The sequence below is a fragment of the Melanotaenia boesemani genome, chromosome 23 (genome assembly GCF_017639745.1).
Source record: "Melanotaenia boesemani isolate fMelBoe1 chromosome 23, fMelBoe1.pri, whole genome shotgun sequence".
Taxonomy (NCBI): Eukaryota; Metazoa; Chordata; class Actinopteri; order Atheriniformes; family Melanotaeniidae; genus Melanotaenia; species Melanotaenia boesemani.
Genome location: NC_055704.1, coordinates 13982198 through 13994704, shown reverse-complemented (window position 1 = coordinate 13994704; position 12507 = coordinate 13982198). Strand labels below are relative to the sequence as shown.

General features: G+C 36.8%; 1 protein-coding gene across 1 annotated transcript in view; it reads right to left on the bottom strand.

Moving 5' to 3' along the window:
- Positions 1 to 9503, bottom strand: part of cdk17 (cyclin-dependent kinase 17) — a 40788-nt gene extending 31285 nt beyond the window's left edge. The window contains exon 1 of the mRNA XM_041977909.1: positions 9202 to 9503. The gene's annotated coding sequence lies outside the window, so the exon portion shown is untranslated. The remainder of the gene's footprint in view (positions 1 to 9201) is intronic.
- Positions 9504 to 12507: the final 3004 nt, after the last annotated feature.

Sequence of the window (12507 nt, the reverse complement as noted above, 5' to 3'; positions counted from 1 at the left end):
GGTAACTTAATGATTTGGTTAGTATACACTTTGGTCCTGAAAAAAAAAGACTAAATGTAAATGCATCTAATAATTATTTCCTACAATATCACCAGCAGAACTCAAAATGAGCAAATATCTTTAGAGAAAAAAATTCTTCAGTAGCTCTAATATCACATCAAACTCATCAATAAGGCACAATATTGTTTTTTCCTATAGTACATCCAATCTCTATCAGTGTAGCATTAACTGATTAAGCTGATTCTCTCTCTCTCATACATTTTCTTTATAATATATATGTTATTTCTTGTGTATATTCACTGGACATTATTCCTCTTCCCTGCAGCTTCCATTAAAAAAATATATGTACCAGGCCAAATATGCATATTATATAATGACTTTATTTAATGACTTCTAGCGACTTAAGACAGCCAATAAATAACTACTTTTCTTACAGAGAAGTTGGCAACAGTGGGTAAAAGTTCTGATAGATATACGGTCAACCCAAGACCGCTAGGATCTGATGTAGTTCCATGTGATGAGCCAGTTTTCTTCTTCGTCGTTTGTCACGACAAATTTGAGAAACCATGACCATCTGAATCATAAACAAATCGAATCATGATTCGTCATTATTGACTACAGCACTGTCATGGCATAGCAGGTGTTATTTTCTTTTCAGCTGTTGAAGAAAACGGACCACATGTTGTGAACCTGTCTATACTGCTGCAGGCTGTGCTGATCTGCAGCTGCTGCATAAGACAAAAACATCCTCCATCTTTTCTTGCATGTTTGTTTCATCATGTTTGTCTGTCTCAACACACATAAGATTACCAGGAGATAATGAGAAGCTTCCGGACTGTTTGTCAGATGGGTGCACATAGTTGGATGAGCACAACGTCCAAGAATGTTTTCCTATCTAGATGTTGGGGTGGTAATTTAAACACACAGCTGGAGATGGCACATTCCAGTGGAGAGAGATAGAAAACTGTACAAGCTTAGGATAATACACACAAACACACAAACACATACACACCCAAGATCTTCAAAGTGATAATGTCTTATGCAAATTATGTTTTACTGAAATAGAGATGCTAAAAAAAGGGAGGATATTAATAAAAACATCTACTATTCCTAAAATAGGAACTTAAATGTCAAAGATTAATCTGATAAACGGCATTTTTATTATCATTAAGTATTGAAGAGTCCTTCAGAAATGTCTTCCGTTTGCATATTCAACCAAACAATGGCAAGTTTTTTTAATACTTTCATTTGAAAAGCTGCAGATCCAGTGTTTTGTTTAAGTTCCTGTACAAATCACCTTTTCCTGTCAGTTCAACAACGGCTAGAACCACAAAACTGGCACACAACTACAAAGATTTGAGGTCACCTTACATACATGATCCACAAGATTTTAATTTTCCTCCCTCCATTATCACCTCTTCTTTCTTTTGTGTGTTTTAAAGCCTTCTAAGGAGCATCCTCTTTCTCACGCCCCAACACTCCCTTAAAGTGGATCCACCTCCATTCACCCAGAGGCCTTGGGGAACAGGTGTTCTTGGCCTGAGGTGTTCTGTTTAGTGTATTACTCACACAGTCTACCAGCTGACTGAGCTATTCTTATCATTGTGCTGAGCCAGGTGGGATGTCCCAGCATGAGAAAGAGATAACATGCAAACCAAAAGATGCCTCTATGCCTACTTCTGGTGCAGTGATTTCTCTGGAAACCATCATTTCCAGTGATCAGGTCTGTAAACTCAACTAAAAACAAAGAGGCCAAAAGGTTTACAAGACTTTTGCAGAGACCCATGCTTTAAAAAAAATGTCTATTTAAAGTCAAACAGAGACACACACTTGTCAACATTACAACAGTTTGCCTGCATGCAATGCAACACTTCTGAGCTTCTCTAAGCACGAGTTGTATCTGAGAACACAGAAGGCAAAATCTTCCTGGCAGGTCAGTATACAGACTTTACTCCACCAACTACCTCACAAAGTCCTTGTCATGTCCATCTGAGCCTGGATAAAGCTCAACGAGGATGTGGGTGTGTTTGTGTTGATCCTTTTATTGCACCACTTCAATGCCCTTTAATGATTCAGTAATCCGGAACTGCTTTTAGATGTTGGGTACTGAAAAATACAGATGCCACAGGTTACATCTGGACATATACTGTATGTTTTGCACTTAATTGTTTCACTACAGACATATCTATTATACTTTAAGCAACAAAGACCACCTGTTGCTCTTATTCTTTATTAGCTGTCCAAACAAATAAATAAAAAAAGTTTAAAAATAAAATATAATTGAAAAGATGTTCTATTTATAGCTTCACTAGAACTCCACATTATTCATACCATTTAGGGTTTTTATCTTATGCTTTTGCTGATTTCCTAGAGAGCTCTTGTCTCTCTTAATGTTTTGTGATTAGTCTGTTCCGTCGTGGCACCTTTAACTATTCATGTGACAGAGCTGGCTTAATTACAATAAAGCAGATTATCAGTGTGTGTCAAAATGTCCCCGTCAGTGGTGGCCTTCAGTTGATCTGACCACTAAGATGATGATGACTGCCACATCAACTAATCCTAATACAGCGCAGAGCTTCAGAAATAAGAAGAGTAATACCAGTAAACTAGTCATTACAGCCTCAGTTTGGGAAAAAATTAATTAGAGACGGCTGTATAAAACAGCAGTAATGCCTAACTATTTTCTCTCAGGGCGTCAGGAGTGCCTGCACTCCAATTTTCAAGGCTGCTTCCTGTGAACTTTTAGTGCACTTTATTGGCACTGATTGTAGATAACGCCTGTCTGGGATCTGATGATTAACCAGCTGAGAAGAGAGCGGGGTAATTACAGACTCTTCCTTGGGATTCAAAAAAGAAACTCACAGCGAAGGATGAGCAGACAATGAGAATAATGTTATGCAATTCATCCTGAAATCTCAGAACTCGCATATTTGATTCCCAAAGAGACATACATTATGCAGAGAAAATTCAGCAGTAAAGTTAAAATAATTCAAATCCAGCAGCCAAATAAATAATCTCATGGTTCAAATTAGGCAAACAGTGTGACAAATATTGGCTGAGAGACACAGGCAGATGGTGAGAGTTGTGTAGGATGAGATGTACTCAACAACAGAACGTCAACTACAGCTGACAGTACTTGGCACCAATGCTGATCCACTTATTTCTTGTTTTTTGCTTACATGCATACAGAAAACACAACCTAACTGTATTTCATATATAAGTTTGATAAAACTGAACAATGAATGTTTTTTATATTGCAAATTTATGCTGTAAACTTCATTATTTTAGTCACAATTCCCATTAACAACTTGGCAGAGTGTACAATAAAATTTACTAAGGTAAGGTTGCATCACATAATTTCAGACATCTAACAGCCATTTCAAGTTTATCTCCCTGAACAGTGAGAATTTACACTTGAAGGATTAACAGCCCTAGGCTCTACAGCAATTTGTTGATCAGGCATTTTGAGTCAGTGGAGTTGCTATAAGGTACATCACTTTTACCACCCAAGCATGTCAGTCTTGTATTTTACTAAAACTAGTTTAAAAAGTCATTCATATTCATTTAGTTGCAACTAATCAGAAATTTACCCTATGTTGGACTGTGCAGAGTGTACCCGTTTTAATCTGTATTTATGGATTATAAGATATTATATGGAAGTAATTTTTTTAATCTACAAGATAACTGCAAGAAGCAACTATCTCGCTTGATAAAAATGTATTTGTTTAATTTGTGTGTTTTAGAAAAAGACACAAACTGGGTTCCAGATCTCTTCCATGAAAGGAAAAAAACAAATCATGGTGGCTGTTTTATTGTTTTAAGGTTGTCTAAATTAGACTTGATCCTGTTGTAAGAAACACTAAGAACAAACTTATTGGACACTGTGAGGAGAAAGCAAACCAAACACTGATGGCATACATAGAGGTATGTTGGTTGTTGTGTAGACAAGTGTGCATTTTGTAGGAACAGCGGGAAAAAAATTAAAATAATTCTTAAAAGAGTGCATTCATTTTGTAGACTGTTAACTGATGCATTCAGGATTAAAGGAGCACACCTAAAAAAGATAAATCTACAAATAGACATTTGAGCAGTCAATGAAGTGAGACAGATTCTGCACTAGAAAAGACCAGATGCAGCAAGACTGAATGTAAACAATGGAGGACAAAACAATATATCACAATTTTGTCTGCTCTGATTGCACAACAACTTCAAAATGTATACACAGTAAGGTAGGGTTGTGTAGATTTTCCATATTTACGTCCATAAACACAGCATGCTGTGTGTGACGTCATTTCTCAGGACCATGTTCATACTGAAGCTTGATGACAGTTACATTTTAATTATAATGTGAACAACCATGCAAAAATAAAACAGATCTCAGAAAAAAAACAGGAGTCAAGCATTAAGACCTGCAGCGTGAACTTAGCCTTGATAAAAGAGGACTAACCAATCAGAGCTGAACTTTCAAGGTCAGCTGCTTTGGTCTGAGCAGTCTTAAACATCCTGTCCCAGAGTGATGCTGAAAAACCATGAATTTGTTCGGGATGTTCCAATAACTCTGATAAGTCTCCAACAGATCCAGTTGACTGAAGTGTCCTTGACTGATACTACGACCTGGTAAGTAAGAGGTCTGATTAAAACAGATCATACTTCCAACAAACTAGCTTCTCTTCACTGGATACCACATGGAACTCTGGGGCATCAAGAAACCTCATCATCTGAATAAAATTGGCAGTATAGTCTCCAATAGCAGCATGAGTGGTAGAGCATTTGGTCATCAGGCTGCTGTCCTGCTCCTGGATTTGCTTAAAAAGGCAGACATCTTTGTTACTTTTATAATTAAACTTTCCATCTCTAAAAAGGTAATGTTAGATTGTAGTTAGGGATAAATGTGAAGCTTTATTTTGGTTCATCAATGATTCATTGGTCACCATGGACGCACAAAATTGGGTTTCGCTTTCAAAGACGAAAACACAATTCCAAAATCTCATCGACCCTATTCAACAGACACAATAAAGAGAAAGCGGTGTGAAACCCCATCCATGGCACTTGCTGATTAGCATGTGTGTGTGTCTGTGCGTGTGTCATTGTGTGATGAATACTTCAGCATTTTCACAGTCAAATGACACCACTTGACTTTACAGTGAGCTCCCACCACGGGGGAAAGTCGCTTCATGAATGAATGGCAAGCTGTTTATTTTAATGTGTAACCTATGTGTGTTTGTGTGTGTGTGTGCATGTAATCCCTGTCTGCTGCTGTTCCTACAATGCCACTGCTTAATCTCCAGATTATGAGCCAATCTCACCCAACCTAATCCTCCACACACAAACACACATGCACACAGTACAGCACGCTTCAACGATTTACGGAGGGAGAAAATGGCCAAGATATGATGCCAAAACATACATTAACAGGGGTAGATAAAGAGTGTGTGTGTGTGTGCAAAAGTTATTACATCAAAGTATTAGGCCACAAAGAAATGCAAACTGCTAGTCTATTTTCTCTAATACAAACCAACACACACATCCATCCTCCAGGACATAACACATTTGTGTAAGATAACAGCACTTACACACCACTAGATTGACAGAAGAGTTTACAATACATACACTTTTTACTTTTTTATGTTCTAAAACTGCTGTGTGTGTGTGTGTGTATACGGGACTAAAAGAGACAATGAACTCCCGACAATTCACATTCCTTACATGACTCACATAACTTTCTCACTGGTATGTGTGTGTTCATATAGCTACCAATTAGTGTCAATGCGTGTGTGTCCGCTGTATCCAACCCACACCAACTGTACTCACTCTAAAGCCTAGAATTAGTCAGATCCTTAAAAAAACCAATAATTATGATGTCACCAACATGATGCCCACCCTGTAACAGGAAAGCAGGAAAACATTTCCCATCAGCCCCTGGGGCTGATAGCCAGATTTCCCTTCTTCACATTTTCTAAACCTACTAAGGTGAAACCAGAAAATGTACTGGACATTTCTGACATTACTGGGTTTTTAAAAAGGTGCAAAGCAAACATGGAGCAATAACAGATTAAACTCAATCTCATGATAAAAAAAAAAAAGAGTTGCAGCTCTAAATGCTGCAGTTTCACTCTAGAAGCCTGAAAAATTCTGCAATTACTTTGTTTTCTTTACTCTGGTTCCTACTCAGATGAAGTATAATTTCCTCAGCATGTCAGAGTTTTACGTCTCCCAATCAGCTCTATGTGATGGTGTCCCTTTTTCATGTCTTGCTAGTGGTCATTTATATGTGGAGGGAATAGGAGAAGGCCAGAATGTGATCATTCACAGACCTTTGTGTAAGAAAACACTACTTAGAGACTCATCCTGCACAATACTTTCCTGTCCTTAGTTTTTTCTACTTTTATCAACTTGGTTAGGAAAAACAAAAGGACTTTCTTCAAGAATCACATCTCTGGCTATATCAAAGAAATCATATCTTTGAAAATGCCACCGAAATGAAATTCAAAAGCAGCCATGGACACCCAGATACAAAAGGCCAATAAAAATTGAAATAGCCTGTCAAGAACATTAAGATTTCTCATGCTAAAATATTGATTTCAAGAAATGTTGTCAACATCCATTAATGGCAAGCAGCATTTTAAAGACAGAAGACTGGACACAAACAGAAAACACTGACAAAATGGGAACGTGCACGTGCAGCTGCTGGACTGATTGTCAATAACAACAGTGTTTTGGAGGCTAATTATCAGAAAGCATTTAGAAGTTTAACACATTATTGTGGCCATGTTCATCCCGACCTTGCTTGACGTTTTAACTCTAGTGTCCAGAACATATTATCATACACCACGCTGCTAGCTCCACAGCACTGTCATTAACCAACATGTGCAGAAGCCTGGAGTCACCCTCAATTCTTTATACAGGGCCACTAGATGGGAAACAGGTGCTGTAATTTATTCACTCATGTCCAAACTAATGAAAATAAAGTACATCTTCAACATAGATTGAACTCTATTAGACAAGCTTTTTTTTTCGTAGTCTTCAGAAATAGTTCTCCAGATTTCTTAAAAGGACTTTCCAAAGCTCTTCTTTTGATCTAACTTATATTCTTTTGTCCCCCTCGTTTTTGATGTTCTGCACATGTTTTAAGGACACACAGCCAACCATGTTGATGTAAGCCAAGTGTTCAGCTAATACATCTTTGTCTTTCACAAACTAAATGATTCCCATACTATTTCATATCTACTAAACATGCATTTTTGTGACAGGCTGCTAGTAAAATAAATAAATAAATAAATACCTAATGGTCCCATTTAAAGTGTGTTATTTGTTGTCTGTTACATGCAGAGTTAAAACTGGTTCATCCCTTGAGTTAGGTCCCATTTTATGCTTGAATGCTTCACAAATTAGTGTCTTGACAAATAAAGAAAAAAACATTAATCTGAAAATAGTCAAGTCAAAGAGATGGACAGTGAATGAATAAAAAAGTAACCAATTTTTAAAGAAAACTTTTGTAGACCTTCCAAAAGCTTGAAACACTGTTTCTCAAGATCACTTTAAAAGATTACACGAAAGTCTGCCTCCTTGGAAGCAAAATATAGGAAATGAAGAGTGGCTCAAGCAGCTCTGTATATTATTTTAACAGGTAAAATCAGAGCATGTAACATATAGAAAATCATTAGTCTCAGCTTGAACAGCAGCACTGTCTAACTTTTAATAGGAAAACACCTTTTGTTAAGATGATCCCATATAAAAAAAATCATCACTCTGACATATTTGTATATTCTTATTCCAGCAAGACATTTCTTGCTTTGGTTACATGAGTTTGTCAAACTGACAAAACACTTTATTCATCCTTAGCTATTATAATAGGAGACTCGTTAGAATGTGCTTATGCACATCTGTCAGCCCCAAGGGAAGAAGTGAGAATAAGTGTGAACACACTCTCAGCATCCTGCTGTATGCTACATAATGCAGAGGTAGATCAATACGGAACTGCTATGCAACCCACAGACATGGGGAGGGGGCTGTCAGGGTAATTACTTTGTCCTCTGGGGGTGTATCACTCCTACAGCCAACAGCCTAAATCTGGATATGGGTCAATACACTCACATGCACATCAACACAGACACAAAACTGAGTGGCCAGTTGTTCCAGATGCAGGACGGTGAAAAGTAAATCCAGGTCAAACAGGAAATAGAGAAAAGTCAAAAAGAACCTGTTTGGTAACGCTTTGGTAACTTTCATTTTCTGTTCTTTAAAACGATGATCCTATGATTACATTCAATAGCTCATCTTAAACTTGCTTAATTTAATATGTACAATGCTCAACATTCAACATGAGTATACATTTATATAAGCTCTAGTGGATTTAAGTGGCTGCTAAAATACAGATGCAAGCTTGCTTTAAGGGGAGTTTTTTTTATGAATGGAACATCTTGTATCTCTCACCTTCGGTTGTGTGACTCAACCACATTTCGAGCAACATGCAGAAAGGATATACTCTCTATAAAGTCAGCTGTAGGTAATTTTTAAACACATCAATTTAAGTATTTCAAGTAAGGTCATTTAAAAGTACCACAGAAAGCTTGGAAATACAGACCTTTTGTGACTTAAATAATTTGCTCCACCTATTTAAAAAGGTATTTTATGCTTTTCTCATATTTCAAGTTGCGTTACTGTACGCAAGAAAACAACTTTTTTAATATTGATGCATGCTGCTCCTTTCAGTATGCTCGGTCAGCATGTACAGTCTGATGTGAACATGATGCTTTAGTGGTTATAGGCAAATATGGCGTACAGGCGTCTTCAGACATGCACGTAATGTTACATAAAGATTTTTACCTAGGGTTAAAATACAAATGGAAGATCTCTCAGTGGCATTCCTGCACCATATCTCTCTTTATTTTACCAGACGGTTACTCTCCCAAACAGCAGCCTTGGCTGTCGACATCTGTAAACAAACCTATTGCACCTGGGATGATATTCTATCAGTTGAGAGTACAACATACTTAATTGTTTAAGTGTAAACGAAGGGTAACTGCGAAATATGTACTAAAGTCAGACTGAATCGTTCTTTAGCTACCGTTTCCTCTTCGTTGTCATTTCCACACACCACCGCTTACACTTCGTCCTTCGCGGCCGGACGAGACGTAACATTATGGTGTCCATTATCGGACAGACTCGGCTCTGTCCACTGCTGGTATTTAGACAATTTACCTGAAAATGGTGAATTCCGTCGTTTCAAGCCGATTCTCCGGAGCTGCCAGGCCCGGATGCCCTCCTCCGTTTTCCCCCCCACCGAAGTAGCCTAATATACAGCTCTGTTTGTGTTCGGTTTCGGCTCCAAACACACCGACATGAAAAGAAATATCCTCCGAAGATCAATGGCAGACGGCAAACTCTGTGGACAAGGTGCTTATGACCAAACCCCCTAAAAATATGGTTTGTTAGGCAGTGGAAGCAGTTTAAAGTAGCTGGAGGAGGACCTAACGTCGACAGACACGGGAGGGGTGCAACTGTTCAAGCTACTGAGCGACAGTGACGGAAGGAGAACGTCCTGTTGTGTTTCAAAATAAAATTACAGCTTGCATAGATTTATACATTTTCTATATTGAAGGATGTACAGTTTCCGGTTAATCTGTTCAAAATTAAAGTAGGCTCAACCTACAACGTCCTGTCATATATTAAATGTATTTTGTTTATTCACTGATGAGTACATAAGTTTTCTACAGCCAGTATTGCGCTTTGGTAATAACGAACAGCTGTAATTTCACAAAGCTTTGAGGCGTGGGAGGAAATGCGTGAAAACGAAACAATAGGAATCTTTATTTTAAATAGCTTGCCTTTCCGCTGTTTCTTTCAAATCTGTACTGCAAGCGTTTCTCATGTTTTACACATTAACAATAAATAAAACATTCATCAAAACACCATAAATACATGAATAAATGAAACTATCTTTAAAAGTTACAGTCTAATTGTATCAACTGAACAAATATTTAAAAGATTATTAAACAAAAACAATATTTAGTCTTTTACCATGATTATTTTATTACAGGTGACTATTTATATAAATTTAGCACAAAAAGTTAGAAAATTACATGTTTGGTAGATTAGTTATTTGTCGTAACAATGCTTCTTCTCAATAAATCTGATACAATGGGAAAGCCTGTTTATTTCCTTTATAAATGAGAAGGGCTGTGTAAGGGCTGTGTAAGCATGCTATTTTGCCTCCTGTGTGTTGAATGCGTTTTTAAATTTTCAATTTGTCTTGTTTTTTCAGACCTCAATAATCATATCCAATAAATGCCACCAAACACGAGTCTATACAAAAATAAGTTATTTGGCACTGGAAAACGAAGATTTGGCTATTTTTTTAACTGCTCATCCCACAAATTTATTACCCTTAATAATGTGCTACACTATTAAAAGGGGAAATAAACTGGCTTTTAAAAGCATTATAATAATTGCCCCGAAGCATTACTACAAGACAGAAATGATCAACTAGACACAAATCTCCTTACCTTTAATTTTTAATGAAGAAAACGCACACGGAATTAACTTAATTATTTGTTATATGGCGCCCCCTGCTGGGGAGAATCTAAACATATTACTAATGCACTTGTAAATTTAAATGTAGGAAAATAGGGTTGTGATAGAATTACTCACTAACAATAAATCCACTATGTGGTGAGTCAGTCATGTAGACTTTTCATTCATCACAATGCTCAACAAACTCATCCAGTCGTACTCCAAAAAATAGTGCGCAGATGCTGTACTCGCAGTCTGTCAAGGGTTTGGTATATGGATCCAAGAAGAGGAGAGCACGGAGAATGATCAAAGAACACTTTATTGGAATTGTGCAGTGGAATATGCAGGGTTCGCTGGAAGGACGGGCTGGAGCGGGCAGACAGGATTCTCCGTGACGCGGACGAGGTCCAGGTAAGGTTCTTGGGAGAGAGATGGTTACAAATTAGTAAGGTTTAAACACGATTGAGACAAGACAGTGTGCGCGGCTGGTTACCACGATGAGTAGTATAATCCATGACTGGAGGTCCGTGTGGAGTTTATATGGGGATGGGATGATGGCTTGATGTCCTCCAGCTGCGCCGTCCTAATAGCGGTGATAATCAGTGGTCCAAATATGGTCATCAGGAAGCTTGGAATAAGGATGAGCATGGGCCATGACACAATCTTGAATTTAGTAAATTAAAAAGTGCTCCTAAACTGCAACATTGGCTAGAATATTCTTTGCAATATCTTTACTGTATGAGAAATGGTTCTGTTAGGAAAGATAATTAGGAGAAAAGCCTGTCTGACATGAACAGTCTTTGCAAAACTAAACAAACATATATGTTATTTTGTTATATGTTATTATATGGTTGTAGTTTAGGCATGCATCTACAAATTATGAACACCTGTGCTGTCACAAATGACTCAGTTATTAATAGTCTGTAAGTACAAAAGTCTGTAGACTGAACATTTCAGATTATAAAAGTACTCAAATTTTTCTTGTGATCCGGTTTAAATAGTGATGATTTCTGCAATCGATGTGGTTTGTACAGCTTCCAGATATTTTACCCCATAAGGAAAATAAATAGCACATTTAATGAGCATTAGGCTATTTCTTTATAGAGGCCAGAGTCTTAAAGTATTTACTGACAGAAAATGCCTAATTCAGTCTTCTATTTTTACACCTCCAGTAAAAATGAAAGATTTTTAAACCACATCAGCCTATGTTCTCCATTTAGCTTCTTTAAAACGTGCAGTTGATAAACCCTTTTGCTCAATCACTAGGTTACAGAAAACCATTTTTCTGTAGCCAAGAAGCCGAAGTGTTAGGGATTAAAGACTTGAGCGAACTGGACAAATACAAGTGAAAATAGAAAAGGTAAATTCTTAAAAATAAAAAAAACAAACAAATAATATCAGTCAAAATAAATAAATAAATAATGGACTGTTACTATTCATCTTCATCTGACAGTGAATCTTCACTAGACAGGGAAGATGAAAGCTCATCATTAGAATCTCTTGAACATCACGAAACAACTCATATGCATTAGTGCCTTGAGTGATGTTGATCCGAATAACAACATTTATAATAATGCAATTAAAAATTGTAAATATTATCACGACCAACTTGTGACTGATCTCTATATCCAACACCAAAGTAATAAATTATTATCTATCATTCACCTCAATAGTCGAAGTCTATATGCAAACTTTAAAAAAAATCAAAGACTATATATATATATATATATATATATATATATATATATATATATATATAATTGATATTATAGCAATCTCTGAGACCTGGTTGAACGAAGACAAACATTGAGAATTTCAAATAGATAATTATAAAATGTTTTATATTAATAAAAGTAGCAAAAAGGGTGGTGGCGTAGCAATTTAAGCTCATCAAAATCTAGCAGGCAAGAGGATAAGTAATATGACAATGTTTATAGATAATAAAACGGAATGTATAACTGTTGAAATTCAAATGGAAAACAGAAAGAATATATT